General features: G+C 45.5%; 1 protein-coding gene across 4 annotated transcripts in view; it reads left to right on the top strand.

The window, feature by feature from the left end:
* prdm2b (PR domain containing 2, with ZNF domain b) overlaps nt 1-13,895 on the top strand; it is a 57,339-nt gene that overhangs the window by 29,001 nt on the left and 14,443 nt on the right. The window contains exon 1 of one of the 4 annotated variants that reach the window (XM_069184040.1): nt 7,434-7,556. The exons of the other annotated variants lie outside the window; for them this stretch is intronic. The gene's annotated coding sequence lies outside the window, so the exon portion shown is untranslated. Of the gene's footprint in view, nt 1-7,433; nt 7,557-13,895 lie in introns of those variants that run through there. 4 annotated transcript variants of the gene reach the window in all.

Raw genomic sequence — 13,895 nt, 5'->3', positions numbered from 1 at the left:
AACACTTCGCAGCTGGGATTGTCAGATGTCTCTTTCTGGTTCAGGTTGGATTTTAGAAAGTAGCCTTGCTTCTCGGTCTGGCTGTGTGTCTTCTTTCAGTGGATCAGTGCTGATGTTACAGATGTTAGTGTCAGTATTCCAGCCTGGCACTTCAGGAGCAACATGATCATTTTCATGAGCCTGCCTGATGAAGATGGGTATTGCTTTAATGCGTAAATTATGGAGCATGTATTTGTTTTATTTTTAAACCAACAAAAATACTTGTCAGGAGAAACATTCTTCATGTTTCATAGGAAATGTAACTTACCCAGATTTAGCTCCAAAACGTTTAGCCTAATCTTGTCTGTTGTACAAATTAAACTTTTAAGTGTGTACCAAAATTGTTGAAGATTTTTTCAAATATTTTTTGGCTGCAATAAGTATGTATTTACAAAATACCAGCATTAACCACCAAGTGTCTTTCTTTAGTTGTGTACTTTGTATGTCCGAGATGTGACCACAGTATCTCCACCTATTTGTATGTAAAAAGACATGAAGAAGGCAGACTCATCAGTTATCAGTTATGATTCTTGCAATGACCCAGCCTGGATTCTGGTATCTTTTATCTGCATTTTAGCAGAAGCCATTTGCCCCATTTATGCCTTTTGGTACTGAGTAGCTAATCGATCAAAGGTTGATTCTAGGTGTCTTGAGAGACGTCAGGGTATCATCTTCAAAAACATGACTGGGGTAGCTTGCAGACTCCTGCAACCTTTTATATAAGGAAGATTCTCCTGCTCTCGGTCTTAAATACTCTTTTACATAGTTTCTCCTTGTGCCCTCTGCTCATTCTGAATAGGTCCGCTGGTTTAACTTTATCGGTGCCATTTAGGATTTTGAGTACTTGCATCAGATTTCCTCTGAATCATCTCCATTCAAGACTAAAAAATGTCTGTCAATGTCAGACGTCCCTGGGGGCTGTGGAATGTATCTCTGGCTCTTCACTTGAGTAATTCCAGAAGCTCTGTATTGTTTTTTATAATGTCCAGAATAATATTTGCAATATTCTAGAGCAGCATATTACATGCAATATTTAAAATGCAGGATACGCCCTCGATGGGTCACCAGTCCATCTCAGAGCACACGCAGACACAAATGTTCACACCAGCACGAGTTTAACTGGAAGTCAGTTGATCTACCGGTATGTCTCTGGACTGTGGGAGGAAACTGCGAACATGGGGAGAACATACGAACTCCACACAGACAGCACCTCAGGTTGAGAATCGAACCCGTGCTCGAGCACTATGTGGCTGCAATTAAAAAACATATAGGACTGCAAGCCTGACAGGAGTACAGGAAGCAAGGAGTTTAAGTCCTCAGCACAGTGTTTTAGATAGAGCAGACTAGCCCTGGGCAAGTCTCGTGAGGATCTGCTATAACAGAATGACTGCTGAATTGACCACTGTTTCTATAGCTCAGCACATGGGCACACTTTCTGCGGAAATGTAGATAAGGCTCAGCAAATTTTCTAAATAGAATTTAATTCCGTGATCTCAGGGGTTGTGGTGGTGATTCAGAAACAAAGGTAAATTCTCTGTTGTGATCGGTAAACATCCTGAGTAGTTGCTTTGACATCATTGGTCAAGTGTTTGTTTTTAGCAGTGCTTGGCTTTTAACAGTACAAGTAGCGTATCCTAGAAAAAGAACTATCTGAACGATAGCACATAGTGGCAGCACTAATAGAGTTCAGGTCTTGCGGAGAGGTCCGTGTCCTCTGCCATCAGTTGTGTGGCTCAGTATGGCAGTACCTGCGCTCGCAAAAGCAGATTGGAGTGACGGAACGAAATGATTTAAAAACTGGCGGAACCGGACGCGTTGTGTTTAGGAATCGCAAGCCGTGGAAAAAAGTGGGTATTGCAACGCTATTTTTATAGTTCAGGGTTAGAAATATTCAGCCTTGATGAGTGGATTTCAAACCACAGTAAAGCTAAAATATAGACAGTAACTTCTTTAAACCTCCATTTTACATCACAAAATAGATGCAATTTCCAGGTCTGTGAGGGCCATATTCTGCCGTTCATAACTAGGCAACAAAACTTCCTGTGACGTTGTAAACAAGCAGGCTTGTGAATATCTATTAATCCAATAGAAATATTACTCTCGGCATTAGATGGTTTTGCCAACAAATACTGCATATTAACACTGCCTGCAGATCACGTGGGAACATTTCTGCAGTGAAACTTCTGCTGCACAACCTGTCCTTAATGCACTCGCACATGGTATTAGTTGGTACTGTGACTAGTGAGCAGGAAGGGCTGCATCACGTCACAATCCGTGGGAATTCTCGCCCCTGGCAAGACCACGGGTTTGTGGCGACTTAGAGTACTTTCACAACGTTCATGATTTGATGCGTAATTGGAAATTTTGTCAGCTTTTTCTCTAACGTCAGTAAATTTATTTTGTTACCGAGATTTAATCACCAGTCTGAGAAATTGGGACTGCAGTTCCCCTTTAAGGTGTTAGAAATATTTTAGTGGTGTAGTCTTCTCAGTTCTGTGCTCAAGCTCCAAGCTGAATCAAGTATCTTTTTTTTTTTTAGAAGGGGATTCTTATTAACAGCAGTGACCTGGTGCTGGTGGTGTTCTGGACCTGGGGAAGAGCCATTGTCTTCTTTGGGGGGGGAAAGAACTCAGTTTTTGTGGAGGTGTCTCTGTCTGTCCTGTCGGGCTCCAGTTGCTGTGCGAGGTCGCCTCAGCCTGCTGGACTGCGTTCGGAGTGTCAGGGGAGGCCTGCGCAGGAGTTGTTTTTATTGTGTGAACATCACAATGAAGGCATCCTTAAGGTGACTAATGGAGATTCAGTGAAGTGTGCACAGGAATCCTATAAAACTCTAGGGAAACGGGCTCCGTCAGCGTGTGCTTGTGTCGGCAAGCCAGAAGAACCGCCCACGGCAAATCTCACTTGCAGCCTCCAGAGGATCAGTCAAATTTGACGCAAACGTTAAAAGTAACTTGTTATAACTAGTGCCTCATTCATAGTCTGAAGTGGTAGGTGACAACAGCTCGAGTCAATAGTGAGCGTTTTGCTGCATAGTCAAAGATATTGATTTTTTTTTAAGGCTGAAACAGTCGTTACACACAGCAGTGTGTCTGTATGTTTGTGTGTCGCAGCACACGGGGGTGACCTGGATCAGTGCGTCTCTGAGTGTGTTTGTGTATCGCAGCACATGGGAGGGACCTGGACCAGTGTGTCTCTGTGTGTGTTTGTGTGTCGCAGTACACAGGAGTGACCTGGACCAGTGTGTCTCTGTGTGTGTCTCTGTGTCGCAGTACACAGGAGTGATCTGGATCAGTGTGTCTCTGTGTGTTTGTGTTGCAGCACGAAAGAGTATGTGTCTTTTGCAGTACATGGAGCAGTGTGTCTCTGTGTGCTTGTGATGCTGTCAATGACGTGTGTGTGTGTGTGTGTGTCACAGCACGCAACACCCAGTCCACACACATATGTTGAATGTGGATCAAAAAACCAGCATTTTAGGCTGATTGTGTTGCATAAATGGGTTAATTTGGCTAGTTGATACAGACTGTGGGAGTTTATTTTCGATTATTATCTAAAAGAGTGCAAAAACGAGAGCAGCAGATTTCACGGTTCCACAGGCCAGCAGTTATAGTCTTGCTGTATCACCATCACTAATGGTCTGTTTTTCTTTATTTTCAGAAATATAATTTTTTTCTATTGTAGGCTCAGTGCTGATTCAGCGGCGGCCAGCTGGTCAAATCCCACTGTGTGGGGAGTCCCAGTCCCAGTCAACTAGTGACATCATCCAGATTCAAACCCGTGATCGTAGAGCTCAGTCTGCGCTCGGACAAGCTCCTTCACGCAGTGAGCCTTTCGGGTTGGCCCTGTGGTCCTGGATGGTGAGAGGGTGCAGTTGTGTTGTTTAGACAGCTCAGGTGTGTTTTCTTGTGTGTAGCTTGTAGTGCTGTCCTGTGGCTGAATGGAAGTAAAATACAGGGTTTGATGCGGCACTTCAGAGTTGCTCTACACAGCAACATATGCACTTTATGGTTTTTGTACCCTTTTAAGCTTGATTGAAAACAAAGTAGCAAAATACAATGGCACCCTGTGGTATTATAAATCCATTGCTCTCTTACTCATTGTTGAAATTTGATTTTGGCTGCTGAGATCCGAATACATGGTACCACTATTTATTGGATGAATATGGATTTTGGGAAGGATAATTTGTCAGTAATTTTGGTTTTTAGTCTGATCCGCATAGTCCATAAAATGTAAAGACCAACAAAATGAATTTACAACAGAATTATGGATTTACAGTATCAGTGTTAAACCAAGCTGGAAGAAGTAAATGTTTGAATACATCTATAAAAGTTTCCTGGAATATCCACTTGTGTGTGTTTATAGGGTATGTGAATTTAAAAGGGTTCCTGGCGCATTATCTCTGCGCCCTTCCAAAGTGTGGTTTTGCAGAGGCTAGGATGACATAGAAGTTGTGTTGTTGTCACTGGTCCCACCTCCCCTCCCTGCTGCAGGGTTTGTATGGGAACATAAGGAATCATTCTCAGTATTCAAATCCAGACTGAAAACCTATTCAGCCTAGCCTACTCTCACCTTAGATCATAGCTTGCTGTAACCATGGCTGCTGGTGCTGCTGTACATGCCACTGTGTGTCTCTGTGTTAGCCCAGCAGGTAGATACATCTGTTCTGACCAGACTATCCTATTCTCCTCCCCACATGTCTGGATGGCGCCCAGGCTGGGCACCATCTGAGTTGGATGCTGCATCACTGCCATGGATCCAAGAGGGACATCGTGGATATAGCTATCGTTTAGGAGGATTTTGCTGGTCTACAGAGATCTGCATGGAGTACTGACATACAGAAGACATGATGGATGGATTAATACCTTCATTCATTTATTTCCTTTTTTTTAATTATATAATGTTAGCATACCCAAAGGGGTTAGGCAGCCAGTTGACCTTGGACCCCTAGAGGTTTTTTTTCTCCTTACTAAGGAGTTTTTGGTTCCTCTCCTCAGTTGTCTTCTGGTCTTTTCTGTTCTCTATTCACAACATGTATGGTCACTTGCTTTGTATAGCACCTTTCACAACAAGGTTGCCCCAAGGCGCTATATAAAAATAGATTGAATTGAATAAGGAAGGGTGCAGATGAGAGCTGCCTGTGTAGCTAGCTTGGTGGTCAGTAGCTAATTGATGCAAATTTAAATTTCAAAAGAATTCAGGGTATCGGTCTCGACAACAGGGCTGGTTGTCTTGTTCCATATTCCCCCAGCCTTTAGTGTAAGGAGGTATCTCCTGCTCTATAGTATGAGAAAGCTTCAGCCTCTGTTGAGAAGAATGCTCAGATTTTCCCTTTTAGTTTTCAAATGAATAATCTGAACGAATAATATTTTCTTAAACATCTGAAAATAGAGATGGCATGACGTCCTTCCCATGTTCTTGTGAGTTTCTACTGGGTCCCACAGTCCGAAGGCGTGCTGGGAGGTTAATTGGCTTCTGGGAAAATTGGCCCGGCGTGTTTGCGTGTCAGTGTGTGCTCTGTGATGGACGGGCGTCTCGTTGGATGCGCATATCCTCAAAATGGATCGGTGGTTTTGAAAATAAAAATAGTATCTCTTCATCAGAGTACTCATTTTCGCTTTTTTGAACGGGTAGTGATGTACCCACTACGAATATCGCTGTATCTCTCCTGTTATGGTTCAGCTAAGCTGCTGCAGTTTTGTGTACAAAAAAATAACCAGACCCTATATAAGAAGAGGAGATCTGTCAGAGTGCAATGCTGGTAACAGAAGCATACGTTTGATCCAGAGAGCCTACCTGTACCACATCATCATGCCAACAGTAGATTCAAGTGTTCAGTCCTCGAAGCCTTTGCCAAAGTCAGCCCAGTGAAGGTGTTCAGAACAGGGAACCACAAGGGGAGACTGCAGGGAAGCGACTCAAATTGACAGCAGGAGGCCTTTCTTTGCACAAAGGGCAGCAGTTGTCTGGAACAAGCTTACCCCGCCATGTTGAAACAGACACCCTGGCTTGGTCCTGGGGTCCTTTCGCTGCGGTCATCCAACTGCTCTAGATCTAGAGTCCTCTCATTTGTAACCTTATGTTCTTACGTAGATGTTTCTGCTTTGTAGGAAATGGCATCTTTTCTATGCTGGAAGAATGAAAGAACGAAAAGCCAGAGAAGTCAGTGGGGAGAGTTTTACTGCAGTGAGTGGTTTAGCCAGTCCAGGCCTGCTCACAGAGTGCAGTGGGTGTCTCTTCATTTGAAGACTGATGGGGGGGGGCAGCCCTTGGGGTCAGGGGCAGTTGGCTGCCAGGGTGGGGTGGATGAGAGAGGTCTGGGGTGTTCTTGGTTTGGCGCACAAACTGCAGACAGTTGAGGGAGTAGGAGGATACGTGGAGATAAATCCAAGTTTCTGCACGCCTCCATACTGCTCATCGTAGTGTGAGCAAATAACTACTATGCAAAACTGCTCACTGTTTTTTTTTATTTGCTGTGCATTTTTGAAAATGCTAGTCTGCTTTTGTACCAGGGATGGCTTGTTTGAACTCCCTCAATTTTTTCACAGAATTATACACTTTTGAGTCGGTCGTCAACGTACATCTTTCTTCCATGAGGCTTTTGATGAAAAGAAAGTTGATTCTTGGATATCTGCTCTCAGGGCTTCTCAGCTGAGTCTTTCAGTAAATCTGTAGAGTCTGAAGTATTCAGCTCTTGTGTTGCAGTGCTGCTGAGTGCTCAGTGCTCTAAATTTTGGCGTTGAAGGAAAATGTGTCCCCCTCTTAAAGTTGTTTCAGAAAGATCTAGAGTTTCTGAACGTAGATGTATGTTGCACGGGATTGGCTGACCTTAAATTCCACACATTGAATTTATCTAAACGAAATAACGTTTCGGAATTGCTAAAGCCAGGCTAGTTCAAAGATCCTGAGTTTGAGGAGCCAGAGGTAAGATTTCAGGTTGAGCCCTTCGGTGTCGAATCCGATTTGTTCAGGTCCTCAGTGTTGGCGAGCAGAGCACCCTCTCGTCTGTAAACTGCTGAACTGTGGAGTTGGGAGTCTGTTCTGAAAGAAGGGCTCATCAAATTGAATGTCACTCTGTGTAAGGAAATGTTTTTTTGTTCCTAATTTCAAAATGCCCCATTGAGAAGCCAGAACAAACTGACTGGTTATCATTCTGCTACAATGCTGTATTTTAGGCTGTGTGTCCGAAATTGCATTTGTCGTAAAAAATGTGTTATGCACAGGATTGTCTTGGTTGGCCACCCCCTGTTTTGAGCTAAGAGGCAGGCGAGGGGAAACGTGATCTGGCTTCGGCTGCTCTGAAAAAGCCTCCTCTCTCTCTCCCCAGAGCCCTGGCTCTGAGCAGCTGGCAGGGGCGAGCGAGACTGCTCCAGCCCCTTTAATTCTCGGGGGAGTTCTCCTGTCTTGGCTCCGTGAGACTGGAAAGTGTGAGCCCCCCCCTTCAGATGGAAGAGGACAGGCAGCTCGTTACCTCGGCCCTTCCTGAGCACGGAAGCAGGATGTTGTCCGCGGTGTGTCCAGAGGTTGTTACCGCCCGACCACTGCCATCCACAGGAGGGTTAATGTCAGGCCTGTCCGGCCCACCCTGGGGACTCGCGCGGCCAGCTTCATCCCACACAGTAGCTCCGGGGCACCCTTTCTGCAAAACGCCATTTTTCAGCAAATAACTTTGGTCTTTTAATGACCGGTTTAACATTTTCCGTGGGAAGGCAGTAACTAGTGCTCTCTTGTCATTTTTACTTTTACTTCAGCAGCTTAGAAACAGCCATTTTCTAAGTCTGTGGTGAAACATACCCTTGTTGCCGATTTTCACAATGAAGGGGTCGTCTTCAGTTCTGCTTCCTGCATCTGTTAAAACCCTTTTCAGAAAAGATATAACCTGGAACCCCAAAGCAAACCGTAACGGCAGCCCTTACCCAAAGCTTCAGACCAGCCAGGAGGCCCATTCAAACAGCGTATGATTGCGATCTAATATATACAGTATGATACTGTGAGCTCACAGTAAAGAGGGTTGATTTATATATGTGAAAACTGCAGAGGGTTATCAGAGCTACAGTGTGCAAAATTAAGGCCTCTGTCAGATTTATGGCTATTTATTCATATAACTGATGCCTTTACCCAAGGTGAATTCATGGTGAAAACCGTTGCATTGAATAAAAGGAATCTGGGAAAAGAAAGAGTTGAAGTACAGTAAACGGCACAGTTGTTTTAAAGCACTGTGCTGAGCCTAATTTAATGGGGTAGGAGCGGCGTGATTTTCATTATCCAAGCCCTGGAATGGATAGCAAGGATGCAATGTGTGACTAAAGGCAGTGCACACTTTGTCCCACGTGCAAGCTGAGATGCAACCGGACAGGCAGGATAGCTGTAATACACCTGCTTCCATCTCCTCTGGGGATCAGGTCGTTGTGTGATTTAGTGCTGCCTTATGTCTTTGGATCACCTTGTGAAATGTTCTGTTTTTTGTTGTCGCGGAGCTATGATACATATTTCTACTGTGACAAAATCGTGTCCCTGATGGCAGAATGTTATTTGCTGTGCTGACAGGTGTATCCACAGATTTACATAATGTAAAAGAGTATTTCCCTAGGGATAACAGCCGTTACATCCAGTCACTGTGAATTGGAACATTTTCCATGTCCTAACAAAATGAGTCCTCACTGGTCTACAGTGAATGCCTTTTATCACCCAAGCCTGTTCTACCAGACATGGTCACCCCCGGGGGATTTGTCGCCTGCAGATTTCAGGATCTGAGAGAGGCTAGCTAACTCAACACAGCAGAGGACAGAGGTGGCAACTTCATGGAAATGCATTAATGACTGAGAAGAAAAGGCAGTGCTTTACACTAAGGCCTGTGGGGGTGTGGAGCAAGCCCGTGCAGCTGTGTTGGTGAAGGCGATAGCCTGGCTTCTGTCAAGAAACCGCTGAATGAGCTATCCAGCTGTGGGGACCGTTTAGCTGCTTGTTCTGAGGTGGTGCTGCTTTATAGTCTTGCCAGTGGCTGATTTGTGTCAACAGATGCTATAAGGGACCAGTCTCTTGTCTGCGTGACCACCTTCTCTGCTCTAAAATAAGTCCATTTCCAGCTCTGAAAGATTAGAATACGGTTCTGGGTAAAAACTCTGGTTACACCAGGTACCCACGTACACAGACGCTCTGGGTACTGGATGACAGTACCCCAACTGTGGCACTGAGCCCTCGCCTGCTTCTGCCCCATAAAGATTTGTGCGTTACTGTCTGTCTCCAAGCACTACGGTTTGTGCTCAGCCAAAAACATGAGGCTGGGTAAAGTAAACTTGATACTTGTTCGTGGTCCTTTGCAGGAATTGCTGCAGGAGGATGTTGTGGCTAGTTACATCTCTGCCTTCTCTCCCCTCTTCATTTGTTGCCTTTTGTGTGCAAATGGACTTTTTAAAAAGTTTTCCCTGAATTCAATTAGTATATTTCTCCCTGGGACTGCTGTGCTGCAATATAAGGAGTAGCTTTGGGATCCTCTGGGATTAAAATTGCCGTGTACATGTAAGGAATTACAATTATTGAATTGTTCTCTGCCCAGTATTTGCTGGCTAACGGAAACATTGGCACAACGGAGGGCACTGCATCAGGGTGAGGCTGAGGAGCAGTCCGAGACGCAGTGCCGGATGTGTGGCTCCAGATGTTGCAGAACTAACTGTACAGTATGCTTGGAAAAAATGTGAATTAAGTTTTTATTTCGAGTGCCAAAAAAAATCCCATCTGCTACTCGAACCCGGTAACTTCAGGTTTCTGTGACCATCTTGTACTTTGAGGTCATGCTGACAGCCTGTCTTTCCCTTCTTGCACGTGTGTGTGTGTGTGTGTGTGTTGAGGAGAAATGGATTATCTTTCCACCCTGGCGGTTTGCAATTTGCAGCATTCAATTGCACGAATTGTGAAAATCAACTAATTTCCTTCCAGTGGGCAGAAAGAGCCGCTCTGCGGAGGAGGTGAGGTCTTGTGAGTAGGGGGAGCAGTGCAAGAAGCTGCTGTCAGTTCTTTGTGTGTGCTAGTTCTGCCTGCGAACAACAAAAAGATAGAGTGACCTTATTTGTACAATATCAGTTTGGGTTATAATAATGTAATAATAATAATGTTGCTTTATTAGCCCTATACAATTCCTTGCATTAGGAATTCGGCTTTTCGCATACCCCAGCTTGCTCTCCATGAGGCACACAGACAGGGAGAGAAGCTTGGGGTCAGAGCTTCTGAGTTCTGCATTTAAATAAAAATACTCAACGGGGCTCGCTTTGTACCTGATAAGGTTCCGCTCATCAAGTGTGGCAAAATATAGCATTTTTGCTTATTGCACGAACAGTCCTGCTTTATTTCTCCCTATATGCCAAAGACACGTCCCCAGTTACATTGTTAATCATATTCAGATGAATACTTGTAGACTGGCACCTCTTGCTGCCTCAAAGAGTGAAGAGGGCTTTGTTCGGAGGTTTTATAGCTGTACTTTATGCACCAAAGCCCGAGTGTAGTTTTGTTATTTCTGATAGCTAGTACCTCGTCCCCTCTGTCTCAGTGATGCCCTCTCCTTTAAGCCAGGAACGGCTGTACTTTTTCACCTGAAGTTTTTTTTGTTTCTTCCTGTGGATGGGGGAAAAATGGAAATGGCAAGGTTGTTTTGAGAGGGCGATGAGTTAGAAATGTAATTGCATCCCAGCTGTAGACTGCTTTCTGGCTTGGTTTCCTCAGCCTGTCCATTACAAGTAGGCTCCTGCTGCAGTAGATATGCTGGAGCCCTGAGAGGTGCTGAAATGTGATCATCTTGCGTTCAGCGTGGGCAGGGGGTTCGGTCAAAAAAACATGTTGTGTTGAGTTCCTGGAGAGAATCCTGCCTCTCAGGTTTGGCTGGTTCTCACTGGCTGTTCAACTTCACGTGGACTTGAAAGTCTGTTGTTCAGTGATCTTTTTTTTTTTTTTTTTTTTAAGTGTAGATCTTTCAGGCGCAGTCAGAGTAGGAGCAGTAGAGCAGTCCTGGAGCGTTTGCCCAAGGTGATTTAGAAGCAAGGGGCGGTTTTGTCTGCGAGGGTGCCGCTGGGAAGAGCGGACCGTGAAGAAATGAATACCTGATTCTGCACGCAGTCTGTCTGGTAGTCATGAGCGGCTCTGACCCTCTCAGTTGTCCCGCCTGAGGCTTTGCAGGAATTAGCCTGTGATGCAGTGGTTTGGCATTTGCCTACTCCTTTCACTCGGTGACTCAGCTCTTGCTCCTGCTGGGAGGAGCTCCTCGCTGCTGGCTGTAACTGAACTGCGAAGGGGCCTTTTGAGAGCCTGTTCATTGCTGAGCTGATGACAAGGCCGTTTTCATGGAAAGGCGTGGATCAGAGCTGAGCCGTCTCTTCCGTTTCCCGGCGGGCCTGCAGTCGAGGAGTCTGGCTTCTTTCAAGAAGCAGCTGGATGGGATACTCGCAGGCTGGATGGGCAGTGTGGCCTCCTGTCGTCTGTGACCTTCATGTTCTTCTGACTTTCATGCTGTCGTGACCACATCGTTCTCGGCCTGCCAGAGGGCTTGTAAAAGGGCTTACAGCAGAGGACGGAGGCTCTTCTGTGAATTTGACATGCTAGGGATTTCTCACTGTAAATTTGCTCAAAATCATAGGGGAAAATGATTAAGGGAGAATGAAGCCAGCAAAGCAAATTCCCCTTAATTCAGTGTGAGACAGAGGTGACTGGTGCGTGCAGGTTCTACTTTTAGAATGAGAAAACAAATTTAGTTCTTTTTGAATTTGCTCTGTAGATATCACTTCTGACTGCTGATGCTTTGAGCTAAACAGTAAACGTGGGAAGCAAACATACAACACTAAAACAATGGTAGTTTGAACTCTTTTTGAACAGTGTTCAATATGCATCACTTGATTATTGAAGTCCTAGATAATTCCCTCCAGTGCTCAGCCATCACTGGCTACCGATACACCCCTATCTATACCTGTATAGATAGCAAATAAAAACACCAGACTCAATTTGTGAACTAATTAGTCAGTTGTTTAGACCCAAAAGACTCGGTGCTCCCAGTTTTTTCTGGTAGTCCAATAAGGGTGGCACAGTGGTTGTCACAGGGGTCTGGGTTCGATTCCTGGGGCGCTGTTGGCGTGGGAGGAGGATGTTCCTTCCTGTGTGTTTCCCCCTGCGGGCCGGTGATATTCGGGTAGGTTAGTGTTTGGGAAGATGGGCCCTGCGGTGGGTGGGTGTGGACCCTGCCTTGCACCCTCGCTCGCCGAGATGGGCTCCACGAGCCTGGATTGGAAGAAGCAGTTAGAAAATGGATGGATGGCAGTCGAGCAAGTTCATTCCTCCTCCCCACCTCTACCATCTGTGCTGGAACTACGTCCTGCACCTTGAATGGCTTGCTGACTTGATCCCGATATTTTGGTTTGCCATAAAATAATCTTAGTGCCGTTAGCCAGTTCCCTCATGTTTTCTGTGTCAGGAGTGGACGTAAGCCCTTGTCCTAAAGGCAGAGTGGTTGAATTTGATCATGGTAGCGTGCCGGCACAGTGGTTCGTTTTGCTGCCTCGCAGTGCCGGGGCCCTGGGTTCGATTCTGGGCCTGGGCGCAGACCCACAGATGTTTTTCTGTTCTAACCGTGTTCACGTGAGCTTCCAGCCTTGGCTGGGATTCAGGAAAAGAATGGTGAACATTGGTTATGACTTTTTCCTGCGGGTATATTGCAGCGTTACAACGTGGAGCGACTTGCTGTTTCTGCACAAAGGACCTTGTGGGTTTTTTCAAATGCAGCATCTCAAGGTCTGTGAGCTGCAGGGTCTTCTGGGTTTAACACCAACCAAACCCTGTGGCCTAATCAGACCTCTTGGCCTAAAAGTAGCCTAAACATTTGTGTTATCTCTAGTCGCTAGTCGAAGACGCCTGAAAACCTTGAAGACTGGGAGCTCCAGGACTGGAGGCTGTAGGTCTCTGATCAAGGACACAGACTCTGGTTCAGGAGTCCCCAGGTGTGATCCCCAGTGGAGAGGACTGCTGCTCTTCTGTCTTGTGTTGTATTGCTTTAGAAGAAGAGTTCTCAGCAAGCGCTGCTGTGGTAGATCTCTGTATTGGCTAGCCGGAGACCTTTATTGATTGAAGGAGCTGACGGAGTCGAATTTTACCGGTTTACAGGGGTTATTGTCTGAGTGTGCCAAGAGTATTGGAAAGGTGATACTAAAATTTTTGGCTTAATCTGAGGAAGAAAGGCGTGGGGTAATATCGGCTAAACAGGAAACTAGGGATTATGAAACCTCTTATGCAAACCAGTGTTGCTGTGTGAAATAAAGAATTTCTAAATGTCTAAATTGGGGTTAACATTTTTGGGTGAAGTTTTTTTTCCTCCCTGTATGGATCAAGAGTTCGATTGCTCACTCGCAGCCTTAAAAAGCCAGTTCTCAAAAGAGCCTTTCTCTCTGGCCGAGGCGCTGCTCAGTCTGTCGGAGCCTCTGAAGGAATCGCGCAGCCTTCCTCCTGCTTCTGCAGCAGGTGAAAGCGACATTCCCACACACAGGGTTTTAACTTGGAGCCTGATCTGCCATTGTCCTCCAGCTGTTGCTGCCACTCCAAAGACAGCGTGCCAGTATTCCCTAAGTGCTGAGCTCTGGGGCAGCGCTTGTTTTGTAATGGGGCTTGGCTGTGTTATGCTGCCTTTGAATTTCAGATACACAGCACCCTGAGGTCTTTATCATGTTCGCAGTGTCCTAAGCATGTGAGAGGTTTACTGTGGGGCGCCTGCTTCTGGTCATGTTGCATGGTTCTTCTGTTATGGAATTTTTGCCTATTGTGCCTTGCAATAGTGGCACAGTGGATAGCTTTGCTGCCTCACAGCACTGGAGCCCCAGGTTCAATTCCTAGCG

Source organism: Lepisosteus oculatus, chromosome 25 (assembly GCF_040954835.1).
Source record: "Lepisosteus oculatus isolate fLepOcu1 chromosome 25, fLepOcu1.hap2, whole genome shotgun sequence".
Classification (NCBI taxonomy): domain Eukaryota; kingdom Metazoa; phylum Chordata; class Actinopteri; order Semionotiformes; family Lepisosteidae; genus Lepisosteus; species Lepisosteus oculatus.
Note: the sequence above shows the minus strand (reverse complement) of the source record. Positions and strands in the feature narration are given on the sequence as shown.